Raw genomic sequence first — 14,389 nt, forward strand, 5'->3', positions numbered from 1 at the left:
GGCTGCCTGGGAGCAGCGGCAGCTGAGGTAAGGGGGGCAGTGTGCGGGGCACAGCGGCAAGGGTGCCAGTGGGGATAGCAATGTGAGCCACGTGGGGAGGGGGGCAGATATTCAGGGCAGAAGTAGCACAGTAATATGCCTGGCAGCGGGGAGGCAACGGAGCAGGGGGGAGGGGAAAGCAGTTAGACGATAGTGGCACGTGGAGGGGAGCAGGACAATCTCGGCATCCGCGGGGCGTCAACGTTACGGCACGGTGGGCGGGGCTACATGGGTCTGAGGAGTTGGCCGCCAGGAGACAACACTGAGATAGGGGGACGGGATCACAGGGAAGGGAGTAGGGGTCAGCAGAGGCAGGGATGGGGGCAGGCAAAAGTGGCACAGGGAGGGGTGGGATCTGCGTGTCAGCCCAGTGGGGTAGCTGTGTGGCACCTCTGGGGGATGGGTGGAATCTAGACGGCAGCAGAGGGGTCGAGGGGGTGGGAACAGCCCCAGGCAGCAGTGTAGCGACCGTTAGGATGGCGTGGTGGGTGGGTCCATCATGCACTTCAAGGGGGCGTGGCAGCTTCAGCGGGGTGGGCGTGGTGGGTGACCCTACAGTGCACATCAAGGGGGCGGGGACGCATAGCACAGCGGAGACCTGGGGCGTAGGGCTGCCTGGGATCAGCAGCAGCTGAGGTAAGGGCGGCAGCGTGAGGGGCACAGCAGGCCGGCAGGGGTGCATGTGATGGTAGCAGTGTGAGCTGCGTTGGAGAGGAGGGCAGATATTCAGGGTGGACGTAGCACGGTAATGTGCCTGGCAGTAGGGAGGCAACGGAGCGCGGGGAAGGGGAAAGCCGTCAGGCAGTATTGGGGGGCGGGTGTTGGTGGCGGGACAAGCTGGGCCTAAGCCGGGCGTAAACGTCACGGCGTGGTGGGTGGGGCTGCATGGGCCTGAGGGGTTGGCAGCTGGGAGACAACACTGAGGTAGGGGGACGGGATCACGGAGGAGGGAACAGGGGTCACCAGGGCGTGGAAGGGGACAGACGGTAGTGGCACAGGGAGGGGTGGGAGCTGTGTGGCCCCTGTGGTGGATTGTCGGAATCTAGGCGGCAGCAGAGGGGGTGAGTGGGTGAGGGGGTGGGAGAAGCCTCAGGCAGTGGGGCTGCAACAGTTAGGAGTGGGTGGTGGGCGGGCCCATCGTGCGCGTCAAAGGGGCGGGAGGGCAAAGCAACACAGAGGCCTGGGGCACAGGGTCGCAGTGGAGCGGCGGCAGCTGAGGTAAGGGGGGCAGGGATGTATGGGGGCGGTAGCAATGTGGTGGAAGCATGGGGAGGTGGTGGATAGGGTGCAAGTAGCATGGTAATGCGGTTGGCAGCAGGGAGACAATGGAACCGGGGGAGGGGGAAGCAATTAGGTGGTTCTGGAGGGTGGAGGGGAGGGACCAGCCTGGCATCATCGGGATGTCAGTGTCTTGGCGTTATGGGCGGGGTGGCAGGGCTGCAAGGGTGCCAGGAGGTGTCAGAGAGATGAAAACGCTCAGGTATGGGGGTGGAACCAGTAGGGGAGAGACCTGGGGTCACCAGAGTTGGGGGAGGAGGCAACCAGGCAGTAGTGGCGCAGGGAGAGGTAGAGGCCTGTGGGTCGGGAGCTGTGTGCCATCTGAGGGATTTAGCAGTGTGGCACATGGAGGGGGTGTTGGAATAGAGGTGGCAGGGCAGCATAGGGAGGGTGGGACCATCCCTGAGGCGCAGCACAGAGACAGCTTGGCTGGCTTGCTGGACCTGCTCATAGTGCATGCCAGTGAGGCGGGGAAGCGAATCACAGCAGAGGCCGAGGCACAGGACACAGATGTGGCTTGGCAGTAAAGGGGCCTTTGTGGGGGCACAGCAGGGTGGCAGGGGTGCATTTCTGGGGAGCAGCAAGTTGGTAGCCGCGCTGGGGGTGGTGGACGTGCTGGGCAGCCACATGCTTGGCAGCCGGGAGGCATTGGAGTGGGGGGAGGGGAGTAGCTAGGCGGTAGTGTCCTTGGGGGTGGGCAGGACTAGCCGGGTATGAGCAGGGTCTCAATGTCATGGTGTGGTGGGTCAGGCAGCAAAGCAAGGGCCTGGCTTTGCTGGGCTTGGTGCTTGTCTACAGGGCGGGACCACTGTTAGCAGCAGCAGTAGCGGGGACCCAGGGTAGCAGCCGAGAGGCAATGGTGGTTTTTTTTTTTTTTTCCCAATTTATTTATTTTCAGAAAAACAGTATTCATTATTTTTTCACCACACCCAGTGCTCCATGCAAGCTGTGCCCTCTATAATACCCACCACCTGGTACCCCTACCTCCCACCCCCCCGCCACTTCAAACCCCTCAGACTGTTTTTCAGAGTGCATAGTCTCTCATGGTTCACCACCTCTTCCAATTTACCCAAAAGCACATACCCTCCCCAATGTCCATAACCTTCCCCGCTTCTCCCAACCCCCCTCCCCCCAGCAACCCACAGTTTGTTTCGTGAGATTAAGAGTCACTTATGGTTTGTCTCCCTCCCTATCCCATCTTGTTTCATGGATTCTTCTCCTACCCACTTAAGCCCCCATGTTGCATCACCACTCCCTCATATCAGGGAGATCATATGATAGTTGTCTTTCTCTGCTTGACTTATTTCGCTAAGCATGATACGCTCTAGTTCCATCCATGTTGTCGCAAATGGCAAGATTTCGTTTCTTTTGATGGCTGCATAGTATTCCATTGTGTATATATACCACATCTTCTTGATCCATTCATCTGTTGATGGACATCTAGGTTCTTTCCATAGTTTGGCTATTGTGGACATTGCTGCTATAAACATTCGGGTGCACGTGCCCCTTTGGATCACTACGTTTGTATCTTTAGGGTAAATTCCCAGTAGTGCAATTGCTGGGTCATAGGGCAGTTCTATTTTCAACATTTTGAGGAATCTCCATGCTGTTTTCCAGAGTGGTTGCACCAGCTTGCATTCCGACCAACAGTGTAGGAGGGTTCCCCTTTCTCCGCATCCTCGCCAGCATCTGTCATTTCCTGACTTGTTGATTTTAGCCATTCTGACTGGTGTGAGGTGATATCTCATTGTGGTTTTGATTTGTATTTCCCTGATGCCGAGTGATATGGAGTACTTTTTCATGTGTCTGTTGGCCATCTGGATGTCTTCTTGGCAGAAACGTCTGTTCATGACCTCTGCCCATTTCTTGATTGGATTATTTGTTCTTTGGGTGTTGAGGTTGTTAAGTTCTTTATAGATTTTGGACACTAGTCCTTTATCTGATATGTCGTTTGCAAATATCTTCTCCCATTCTGTCAGTTGTCTTTTGGTTTTGTTAACTGTTTCCTTTGCTGTGCAAAAGCTTTTGATTTTGATGAAATCCCAAAAGTTCATTTTTGCCCTTGCTTCCCTTGCCTTTGGCGATGTTCCTAGGAAGATGTTGCTGCGGCTGAGGTCGAAGAGGTTGCTGCCTGTGTTCTCCTCAAGGATTTTGATGGATTCCTTTCTCACATTGAGGTCCTTAATCCATTTTGAATCTATTTTTGTGTGTGGTGTAAGGAAATGGTCCAATTTCATTTTTCTGCACGTGGCTGTCCAATTTTCCCAACACCATTTATTGAAGAGGCTGTCTTTTTTCCATTGGACATTCTTTCCTGCTTTGTCGAAGATTAGTTGACCATAGAGTTGAGGGTCTATTTCTGGGCTCTCTATTCTGTTCCATTGGTCTATGTGTCTGTTTTTGTGCCAGTACCATGCTGTCTTGATGATGACAGCTTTGTAATAAAGCTTGAAGTCCGGAATTGTGATGCCACCAACTTTGGCTTTGTTTTTCAATATCCCTTTGGCTATTCGAGGTCTTTTCTGGTTCCATATAAATTTTAAAATTATTTGTTCCATTTCTTTGAAAAAGATGGGTGGTACTTTGATAGGAATTGCATTAAATGTGTAGATTGCTTTAGGTAGCATAGACATTTTCACAATATTTATTCTTCCAATCCAGGAGCATGGAACATTTTTCCATTTCTTTGTGTCTTCCTCAATTTCTTTCATGAGTACTTTATAGTTTTCTGAGTATAGATTCTTAGCCTCTTTGGTTAGGTTTATTCCTAGGTATCTTATGGTTTGGGGTGCAATTGTAAATGGGATTGACTCCTTAATTTCTCTTTCTTCTGTCTTGTTGTTGGTGTAGAGAAGTGCAACTGATTTCTGTGCATTGATCTTATATCCTGACACTTTAATGAATTCCTGTATAAGTTCTAGCAGTTTTGGAGTGGAGTCTTTTGGGTTTTCCACATAGAGTATCATATCATCTGCGAAGAGTGATAATTTGACTTCTTCTTTGCCGATTTGGATGCCTTTAATTTCCTTTTGTTGTCTGATTGCTGAGGCTAGGACTTCTAGTACTATGTTGAATAGCAGTGATGATAATGGATATCCCTGCCGTGTTCCTGACCTTAGTGGAAAAGCTTTCAGTTTTTCTCCATTGAGAATGATATTTGCAGTGGGTTTTTCATAGATGGCTTTGATGATATTGAGGTATGTGCCCTCTATGAAGGGTTTTGATCAGGAAGGGATGCTGTACTTTGTCAAATGCTTTTTCAGCATCTATTGAGAGTATCATATGGTTCTTGTTCTTTCTTTTATTGATGTGTTGTATCACATTGACTGATTTGCGGATGTTGAACCAACCTTGCAGCCCTGGGATAAATCCCACTTGGTCGTGGTGAATAATCCTTTTAATGTACTGTTGAATCCTATTGGCTAGTATTTTGGTGAGAATTTTTGCATCTGTGTTCATCAAGGATATTGGTCTATAGCTCTCTTTTTTGATGGGATCCTTGTCTGGTTTTGGGATCAAGGTGATGCTGGCCTCATAAAATGAGTTTGGGAGTTTTCCTTCCATTTCTATTTTTTGGAACAGTTTCAGGAGAATAGGAATTAGTTCTTCTTTAAATGTTTGGTAGAATTCCCCCGGGAAGCCGTCTGGCCCTGGGCTTTTGTTTGTTTGGAGATTTTTAATGACTGTTTCAATCTCCTTACTGGTTATGGGTCTGTTCAGGCTTTCTATTTCTTCCTGGTTCAATTTTGGTAGTTTATATGTTTCTAGGAATGCATCCATTTCTTCCAGATTGTCAAATTTGTTGGCGTAGAGTTGCTCATAGTATGTTCTTATAATAGTTTGTATTTCTTTGGTGTTAGTTGTGATCTCTCCTCTTTCATTCATGGTTTTATTTATTTGGGTCCTTTCTCTTTTCTTTTTGATAAGTCTGGCCAAGGGTTTATCAATTTTCTTAATTCTTTCAAAGAACCAGCTCCTAGTTTGGTTGATTTGTTCTATTGTTTTTTTGGTTTCTATTTCATTGATTTCTGCTCCGATCTTTATGATTTCTCTTCTCCTGCTGGGCTTAGGGTTTCTTTCTTGTTCTTTCTCCAGCTCCTTTAGGTGTAGGGTTAGGTTGTGTACCTGAGACCTTTCTTGTTTCTTGAGAAAAGCTTGTACCGCTATATATTTTCCTCTCAGGACTGCCTTTGTTGTGTCCCACAGATTTTGAACCGTTGTATTTTCATTATCATTTGTTTCCATGATTTTTTTCAATTCTTCTTTAATTTCCCGGTTGACCCATTCATTCTTTAGAAGGATGCTGTTTAGTCTCCATGTATTTGTGTTCTTTCCAAACTTCCTCTTGTGGTTGAGTTCTAGCTTCAGAGCATTGTGGTCTGAAAATATGCAGGGAATGATCCCAATCTTTTGATACCGGTTGAGTCCTGATTTAGGACCGAGGATGTGATCTATTCTGGAGAATGTTCCATGTGCACTAGAGAAGAATGTGTATTCTGTTGCTTTGGGATGAAATGTTCTGAATATATCTGTGATGTCCATCTCATCCAGTGTATCATTTAAGGCCTTTATTTCCCTGTTGATCTTTTGCTTGGATGATCTGTCCATTTCAGTGAGGGGAGTGTTAAAGTCCCCTACTATTATTGTATTATTGTTGATGTGTTTCTTTGATTTTGTTATTAATTGGTTTATATAGTTGGCTGCGCCCACGTTGGGGGTATAGATATTTAAAATTGTTAGATCTTCTTGTTGGACAGACCCTTTGAGTATGATATAGTGTCCTTCCTCATCTCTTATTATAGTCTTTGGCTTAAAATCTAATTGATCTGATATAAGGATTGCCACTCCTGCTTTTTTCCGATGTCCATTAGCATGGTAAATTCTTTTCCACCCCCTCACTTTAAGTCTGGAGGTGTCTTCGGGTTTAAAATGAGTTTCTTGGAGGCAACATATAGATGGGTTTTGTTTTTTTTATCCATTCTGATACCCTGTGTCTTTTGATTGGGGCATTTAGCCCATTAACATTCAGGGTAACTATTGAGAGATATGATTTTAGTGCCATTGTATTGCCTGTAAGGTGACTGTTACTGTATATTGTCTCTGTTCCTTTCTGATCTACCACTTGTAGGCTCTCTCTTTGCTTAGAGGACCCCTTTCAGTATTTCCTGTAGAGCTGGTTTGGTGTTTGCAAATTCTTTCAGTTTTTGTTTGTCCTGGAAGCTTTTAATCTCTCCTTTTATTTTCAATGATAGCCTAGCTGGATATAGTATTCTTGGCTGCATGTTTTTCTCGTTTAGTGCTCTGAAAATGTCATGCCAGCTCTTTCTGGCCTGCCAGGTCTCTGTGGATAAGTCAGCTGCCAATCTAATACTTTTACCGTTGTATGTTACAGACTTCTTTTCCCGGGCTGCTTTCAGGATTTTCTCTTTGTCGCTAAGGCTTGTAAATTTTACTATTAGGTGACGGGGTGTGGGCCTATTCTTATTGATTTTGAGGGGCGTTCTCTGAGCCTCCTGAATTTTGATACTCGTTCCCTTTGCCATATTGGGGAAATTCTCCCCAATAATTCTCTCCAGTATACCTTCTGCTCCCCTCTCTCTTTCTTCTTCTTCTGGAATCCCAATTATTCTAATGTTGTTTCGTCTTATGGTGTCACTTATCTCTCGAATTCTCCACTCATGGTCCAGTAGCTGTTTGTCCCTCTTTTGCTCAGCTTCTTTATTCTCTGTCATTTGGTCTTCTATATCGCTAATTCTTTCTTCTGCCTCATTTATCCTAGCAGTGAGAGCCTCCATTTTTGATTGAACTTCATTAATAGCTTTTTTAATTTCAACTTGGTTAGATTTTAGTTCTTTTATTTCTCCAGAAAGGGCTTTTATATCTCTGGAGAGGGTTTCTCTAATATCTTCCATGCCTTTTTCAAGCCCGGCTATAACCTTGAGAATTGTCATTTTGAACTCTAGATCTGACATATTACCAATGTCTGTATTGATTAGGTCCCTAGCCTTCGGTACTGACTCTTGTTCTTTTTTTTGTTGTGAATTTTTCCGCCTTGTCATTTTGTCCAGCTAAGAGTATATGAAGGAGCAAGTAAAATACTAAAAGGGTGGCAACAATCCCAGGAAAATATGCTTTAACCAAATCAGAAGAGATCCCAAATCGTGAGGGGGGATTTCTCCCCCCTCACGATTGGATGAGGGATCTCCTCTGATTGGGATCTCCTTTGATTGGGATCTCCCAATCTCTTCTGATTGGGATCTCCCAATCTCTTCTGATTGGGATCTCTTCTGATTTGGGGATAAAAAGAGGTTCAAAAAGAAAGAAAGAAAAAAAAAGAAAAAAAGAAGTAAAAAAAAGAGATTGAATTAAAAATTCAATCAAGAATTTAAAAAAGAATTAAGAAAAAAAAGATTGAAGAGATTAGGATCTCTTCTGATTTGGGGATAAAAAAAGGTTCAAAAAGAAAGAAAGAAAAAAAGAAAAAAAAGAATTAAAAAAAAGAAAATGAATAAACAAAAGTATAAAAAAGAAAAATATATATTAGATAATCTAGTTAAAAAACGTTAAAAGAGAAAAGGGTAAAAGTTATAAAAAATTTTAGCAGAAGAAGAGAAAAAAAATGAAAAAGAAAAAAATTAAATTAACTGCAAGACTGAAAAATCACAGGCAGAAAGCCATGAGTTCCGTGGTTTGTTTTCTCCTCCTCTGGAATTCTGCTGCTCTCTCCTTGGTGTTGAAACTGCACTCCTTGGTAGGTGAACTTGGTCTTGCCTGGATTTCTTGTTGATCTTCTGGGGGAGGGACCTGGTGTAGTGATTCTCAAGTGTCTTTGCCCCAGGCGGAATTACACCGCCCTTACCAGGGGCCGGGCTGTGTGATCTGCTCGGCTTTGCTTTCAGGAGCTTTTGTTCCCTGAGCGCTTTCCGTAGAGTTCCGGAAGACGGGAATACAAATGGCGGCCTCCTGGTCTCCGGCCCGGAGGAGCCGAGAGCCCGGGGCCCCGCTCCCCTGTGCGCCCTCAGCGAACAGCTCCCAGTAACTCCCGTCTGCCCAACCTCCGGCCGCGCTCCGAGCTCACCGAGCTTGCGGCCGGTTCAAGGCAACTCTGAGCTGCGAGCTCACTGTCGGCTCTGTCTCTGCAGCCGGCTTTCCCGTTCCAATATCCGCAAGCTCTGCGACACTCGGACACCCCCGATCCTTCTGTGACCCCGCAGGACCTGAGGTCACGCCGACCCTGTGTGGGCTTCGCCCCGGTTTAGCCTCCGGAGCGATGTCCCTCAGCGGAACAGACTTTTAAAAGTCCTGATTTTGTGCTCCGTTGCTCCACCGCTTGCCGGGAGCCGGCCCCTCCCCCCCGGGGTCTATCTTCCCGTCGCTTTGGATTCACTTCTCCGCCAGTCCTACCTTTCAGAAAGTGGTTGTTTTTCTGTTTCTAGAATTGCTGTTCTTCTTCTCCTCGATCTGCCGATGGATTTGCAGGTGTTTGCAATCTTTAGATAAGCTCTCTAGCTGATCTCCTGCTAGCTGAGGTAGTCTCAGCTTGCTACATCTCCGCCATCTTGACTCCTCCCGGCAATGGTGGTTTTAAGTGGGGGAGCTGTGGACAGTGGTGCAGTGCGGTGGGAGCGGCTCACGTTGTGAGGGCAGCCTGCCGGTACCAGTGCGCGGAAGGTGGATTAGGACTCATGGGGCGGCTCATGGACTCATGACTCAGCGCGGCAATAGGGGTAGGGGATCGGGAAGGCTCCAGAGTGGGGGAAAGGGATAACATCTAGGTGGTATCTGCAGGGAGGGGTGGGCAGGAACAGCAGGGGCCAGCGTGGTAGGTGGGGCAATCATGCAAGTCAACAGGGCAGGGCTGCATAGGGCTGTACTATGAAGACCAGCAGCTGCAGGACACAGGGAAGCAGCAGGACATAGGGCAAGAGTGGGACCCAGGGTGGCAGCAGACCAGAAGCAGGGTAGCGGTAAGGGGGCAGTGACGGCGAGGGGGTGTTCAGGGGATTGGTAGTGGGGATGTGGGGAGAGCAGAGAGGGGTGGTAGTAGCAGAGAGGGGTGGTGGGGCATCAGGACAGGAATGAGCATGGTGGTGGGCAGGGTGGGACAGCACGGCTGCACGGGTGCATGTGGGGTGGCAGGCGGGTGGTGGCATGCGGAGATGGGGGGACGGAACCAGCTGGGAGGCAGCGGCACAGCAACTGCTCAGGTAGGGCATGAAGGACGGGGTAGGGCCTTAGTGCATGTCAGTGGGGCTGGACAGTGAAGGTCTGCAGTGGCCTGGGGCACAGGGCAGCAGCTTAGCTGCAGCGGTGGTAAGGTGGACAGTATGAGGGGTGTGCTGCGGACGGCAGGGTCACGAGGCGGGGGCACCCAGGCAGTAGCAGCATTGGGAGAAGGCTGGTATGCGTGGGGCGGCAGCAGCAGGTCAACGGGTAGGGAATCTGGAGGCACTGGGGCTGGGTGGCGGGCCGACAGGCGGGAGCAGTTCGGGGGTGTTTGGTGGGACCAGCAGGGCAAAAGCATCAGGTTCATAGCTGTGTGGGCAGGGCAGGGGCTCTGCACAGCCGCGGCAGCAAGGGGAGAGTATGCAGTGAAGAAATGGCGGGGGCAGGGCAGTGAGGCAGCAGTGATTTGAGGAAGGCAGTGACTTGAGATGGCAGCACATGGGGAGGCAAAGCAGGGAGGTGAAGTGGGGAGGGATTGGCCTGCATGTGGCTGGGAGGACCAGTGGCGCAGCAGTTACATGGCAGTGGCACAGCATGGCTTGGGGGCTGGGTGGGGCAGTGGAGATGGGCAGGAGCAGGGTGACCACGGTAGCAGTGGTGGTGCTTTTGGAAACACAGGTACCAGGGCAGTAGAAGCACTGGAGGGTGGCGCAGCAGGGTGGCAGAGTCCCGGGGGTTGCACAAGGGAGCGATAAGGGCACTGGAGGTGGCACAGCAGGGCATCAGTTGCAATGGGCAGGGCAACAGGGCAGCTGTGGTGAGGGTTAGCCATTGTGGAACAAAGGAGAACTGCTGTGGAGTACCAGGGTGGAGGGTGGCAGCGCTGGTGGCAGCGGCCTGTCAGGAATGGGTGGTAGAAGGGACAGTGGCGGGAGTGTAGGGTGCAGCAGGGTGGCAGTGGGGGATGGCACAGTGGGGTGGCAGTGGTACAGGGTGTGGGGACCAGCCAGGGGGCAGAAGCATGGGGGGGCAGTGATTTGGTAGCAGCGCTATCAAATTGTTGGATGCTTGTGATGGGGCACACGGGACTCCTAAAAATGTTTTGGAGACTGTGTGCCTTGTAGAAGGTAATAATGAAGATGAGGGTATAGTGACTTAATGGCAAGATGGAATTAATCATTCTTCTTAAAAAGGGACCATGATACAAATATTCCTAGAAAGCTGTGAGTGAAAATAACCAGGACAAAAGTTTCACCCTAGAAATTATGCGGGAATATGAGCAAATCCAAATTTAAAGCAGAGTTTTTCCTTTTTCATATTTCAGTGTTTTTTTTTATTTAAAAAAATTAAAAATCTAGGGTCACCTGGGTCGCTCAGTCGGTTAAGCATGGACTCCTGCCTTTGGCTCGGGTCATGATCTCAGGGTCTTGAGATGGAGCCTGAGGGTTCGATCCTGGGTGTGGCGTCTGCTGCCTGCTTAAGATTCTCTCTTCCAGGGCACCTGGGTGGCACAGTCAGTTAAGCATCTGCCTTCAGCTCAGGTCAGGATCCCAGGACCCTGGGATGGAATCAAGCCCCACATCTGGCTCCCTGCTCAGCGGGGAGCCTGCTTCTCCTTCTCCCTCTCCTGCTCTGCCTGTTGCGCTCTCTCTGTCAAATAAATAAAATCTTAAGAAAGAAAAAAAAATTCTCTCTCCCTTTCCCTCTGACCCTTCCCCCTGCTATCGCTTTTTGGAGATTTCTGGTGTGGCAGTTCCAAAGAAAATAGTCTCCAAAAAAAACAAAACAAAACAAAAAAAAAACCTCCAAAAAAATGAAAAAAATTGCAGCAGAATACACACACGTACACACATGTAATTTTGAATTTTAGCATTTTTTTAATTGCTTAAAATTGAAGAAAATGAGCTGGGGAATTGGGGCAAACAGCAATTTCTTGGGATGTTAACACTGAGTTACCAACAATTACATAAGGCAATGTTAACTGACATCCATTTTGAGTAAGAATAGAAAATAGTGTTCGTTGTCCACCTTTCCGGAATAAAAGTTTTTAAAACATGCAGTTATCAGGGCACCTGGATAGCTCAGTGGGTTAAGCCTCTGCTTTTGGCTCAGGTCATGATCTCGGGGTCGTGGGATCGAGCCCCGCATCGGGCTCTCTGCTCAGCAGGGAGCCTGCTTCCCTTCCTCTCTCTCTCTGCCTTCCTCTCTCTCTGCCTGCCTCTCCTACTTGAGATCTCTCTCTGCCAAATAAATAAATAAAATAAAAAAAATGCAGCTATCCTCAGTAGGACTATATCTATTTATAAGAAACAACTGAATAGTTAAAAATTTGTTCACTGGTGGTTTATAAAGAGGGATTTTGGCAAATGTAAAAATGACCATATTTTAATTTTATCCCTGAAAGTTTTGATGTCTTGTCAACAGCCTTACCATATGAGAAATACTGATTTAAAAAAAAACTTAGAGTCTGATCCTTAGCTATTAAAACTGTGCTTATTCTAAAACATTACACAATTTAGAAATATGAGTATTTTTGTAGATGATTGCTTAAGTTCCCAATTACATTACCTAGTCTTTTTTGCTCTTGTTTAAGCAGTAAAGTTTATATTACTCCAAATGCTTTTTTTAAGGCTCAAAGCTTACTACTTGGGAACTCAGGATCTTAAATATTATTTGTACATTGTTCCTGTGTTGTAATAAAGTCATGCTATATTAAATTTTATTGATACTTTTGATTAGTGTGAGTATAGATATGATATCATAGTATATGGTGGAATTGTTGTTGAAAGGTTATTTCTTCTTTTAAAATATTGTTTTTATGTTTCCCACAATATACAACATTTTTCTCAGTTTGCATGTATAAATGCTAAGACAGTTTAGAGGCATGCGCAAATGTTCCTTTTCTGAGCTTACTGGAAAACTGACTTAAGGGTTTTCAATTTGTAGAATATATTACTTCCCAGATGTTTTAGATTCTTCCTACAATTCAGAAGCACCTCTCTGATTATGCTAAATATTAATTTACAAAAATTTGCGAATGATTTTAGTTGCCATACCTCATATGAAATCAAGCTTGTAAAGGAAATAAAGCTGTTGATCTTGCCTTTTTCTTTACAGTCATTCCAAGAATGAAATACTTCATGGGTCTGGATTTCTACTTCTACACAAGAACCTTTGATCCCTTTGATATATGTAAAATGTCAAAGGCTGCAATCACTAAGCATTTTAGAAGGGGTACTTGGTTATGTGTGTTTGTGCCATAAACACTAACAGTAGCACCAAGATGCTCTTCGTATGCATAGTTAGTTGACCAAAGCCAAAAAAAAAAAAAAAAAAAAGAGAGAGAGAGAGCGAAATGTTGCACTCTTCGAAGCCCCTCTTCCCTTTGTGAGATGATTAGATCTTATGCTTCTCTTTTGTTTTGCAGGCAGGGGCCATCCACATAACTGCCACACCAGGAATCTCCAATATGCAGGGACAAGATAACACCTGTTCTGCATCAGGCCCTGGGACATCCAGCTATATACTGAGGTGAGTGGTCATCGGGATTGCCCTGCTTTCCCTTATATAGAGTTTGGAATCAAGGCTTGGAATTTTCCCCCAGTCATTCCCAGAGACTTGCTGAACAGCCTGGTTTCAGGGACATGCTGGAGCCTCCTAGTGGTGGCCTCTGGGCATGGGAATGCTTGTAACAACAGGGTGACCTGCCAAGTTCAAAGTACTTTGGCAAGAGTTATTATCACTGCAAAGGGGTTTAGGTACCACCTAGCATCTCATAGACTGAGACATGAAGGAAAATGACATATTCTGACCTTGCAGGGTGTGGTGGGAATGATGAGAAAAGGGCTTTGGTGCCAGTGGATGGTTTATCCTGGAGTGTTCCACAGGAACAAAAAAGCAGGATTGCTGAGCCTAATGACAAATTTCGACAAGATCAGAATGGGACTCAGGTGAATCAGATCTCCTGGCAATTTTGATGATTTGAATCTACTTTCACGGTTTTGCTGCTCTGAGCTCTGTGGATTTCAAATGGTCTAATAGGCAGTTTGGCTAATATATTGATTTACATAGAGAATTTACAAATTAAGCCAGTCAATACTAGCTAAGCACCCGCCATATGCTAGATACTGTGTTAAGTGCTATGGCAAATTCCGAGATGAATCACGTTTCCTACCCTGTAGGGGCTCATAGTTTGGTGAGGGATATAAGACATGTAGACCAGTCACTGGAATAGAGGGTAGGAAGTGGTAATGATTCAAGATGAATAGAAATAGACTATAAAGCAAAGTTCAGAGGCGATGTGGGGGTGGTTCAGGCTGGTGGAATGGAGACAAGTGGATAATTTAGTCATTCAGGAGTAAAATTAACACAACTTGGAAACTGATTATGAAAAGGGGCCAGGGGCAGAGGTGAATAAAAAATGCCGTGATGTTTCTAAGAATGCATGGCAGAGGAGTCAACAGGGGGCACCAAAGGTGAAGCATATTTGGAGGAATATAGGAAGGTTCAGTTTTGGACAAGAGGAGTTCAAGGTGGAAATTCAGACTTGGAGTATGGGAGGGAAATGGCTCTGGAGGTACAGAATACAGGCTCCTTTGCATTGGAGAGAAAACAAAGCAGCCGAATTCTGTAAGGTTTCAGAGACAGGTAGAGACGGACCTGTTCTCTGTGGAGAAAGAGTGAGAGGCAGTATGGGAGTGAGTCTGTGCTCAAGAGTCAGACCCACCTGAGTCTGAATTTCAGCTGTTTCATACTCTTTGCAGGCAAGATATTGAACCAACCTTCCTTATTTCTTTCATTTCTTTCTTTCTCTTTCTTTTTTTAACTTTCTTTTATTTTAAATATTTTGTTTTATTTATTTGACAGATCACAGTAGGCAGAGAGGCAGGCAGAGAGAGAGCGGAAG

At 46.7% G+C, this 14,389-nt stretch overlaps 1 long non-coding RNA gene across 1 annotated transcript in view; it reads left to right on the forward strand.

Moving 5' to 3' along the window:
* The window catches only part of LOC122900614, a 191,447-nt gene that overhangs the window by 160,623 nt on the left and 16,435 nt on the right, over window positions 1-14,389 (forward strand). Inside the window, exon 16 of the long non-coding RNA XR_006383272.1 lies at window positions 12,911-13,014. This is a non-coding gene — a long non-coding RNA (uncharacterized LOC122900614). The remainder of the gene's footprint in view (window positions 1-12,910; window positions 13,015-14,389) is intronic.

The sequence above is a fragment of the Neovison vison genome, chromosome 2 (genome assembly GCF_020171115.1).
Source record: "Neovison vison isolate M4711 chromosome 2, ASM_NN_V1, whole genome shotgun sequence".
Lineage (NCBI taxonomy): Eukaryota > Metazoa > Chordata > Mammalia > Carnivora > Mustelidae > Neogale > Neogale vison.